Consider the following 1,278-nt stretch of genomic DNA (forward strand, 5'->3'; position numbering starts at 1 on the left):
GCTTAAACCAGCAAAGGCCCAGCTTAAACCAGCAAAGGCCCAGCTTAAACCAGCAAAGGCCCAGCTTAAACCAGCAAAGGCCCAGCTTAAACCAGCAAAGGCCCAGCTTAAACCAGCAAAGGCCCAGCTTAAACCAGCAAAGGCCCAGCTTAAACCAGCAAAGGCCCAGCTTAAACCAGCAAAGGCCCAGCTTAAACCAGCAAAGGCCCAGCTTAAACCAGCAAAGGCCCAGCTTAAACCAGCAAAGGCCCAGCTTAAACCAGCAAAGGCCCAGCTTAAACCAGCAAAGGCCCAGCTTAAACCAGCAAAGGCCCAGCTTAAACCAGCAAAGGCCCAGCTTAAACCAGCAAAGGCCCAGCTTAAACCAGCAAAGGCCCAGCTTAAACCAGCAAAGGCCCAGCTTAAACCAGCAAAGGCCCAGCTTAAACCAGCAAAGGACCAGCTTAAACCAGCATCCCAGCGTCAAAACATACCTAACCAGCATATGCTGTTTTTTTCAACAGGGTTATCTGTCCATATATTATTAGATGTAACTATGTTGTGACCTTAGTTTCTTTTCAATAAAGAATAAGCATAAACCAATCTCTTTGTCCTTCATTAGGTTTCATACTGCAGGATTCTGGATCATGTTCTCACGGTTCTCTTCAATAAATGCTTATTTTTGCATATTTCAGTCCCTAGACCATGAATATCTATGACGGAATATAGATCGCTGCTGATTTTTGTTCTTAAAACATTGGTAACAACATCGATAAATAGTCGCGGACAATATGTTCATGTTAAGTATCAAATTAATGACCGCTAATGTAGTTAACAATATTGTTCTCACCGTTACTTCTAAACAGTTATCCCGTACGGAGCGATTTACGGCGCACGCTATACCCAGATAGCACAGGTACGTCTGCAAGATGTCTGTTAAAGATCGCTTCATCTGGAAAGCATCTGCTGTGTACAAACATCTAATAGACGTCTTTAAGATGTCAGTTTTACATTCATTCTAAATCATTAACATCTTAAAAACATCTTCTAAACGTCTATTTGACATTTGATAGGAAACATCCTGTAGACGTATCGCAGATGAGCAAACACTCTAAAAAATACGTCTTGCAGATGTAATGCAGACGTCAAATAGAGGTCTCTGAGATGTATGTGTTAGGGTGACCATACGTGCCATTTTCCCAGGACGCGTTCTGGCCAGGATTTCTATATTGCCTAAAATATCTAGGTTTTGGCTTTGTTTGCGTGTGCAGACCGATCGGTGTATGACATCAAAATACC

This window comes from Sinocyclocheilus anshuiensis, unplaced genomic scaffold, assembly GCF_001515605.1.
Source record: "Sinocyclocheilus anshuiensis isolate Anshui unplaced genomic scaffold, SAMN03320099.WGS_v1.1 scaffold2216, whole genome shotgun sequence".
Taxonomy (NCBI): Eukaryota; Metazoa; Chordata; class Actinopteri; order Cypriniformes; family Cyprinidae; genus Sinocyclocheilus; species Sinocyclocheilus anshuiensis.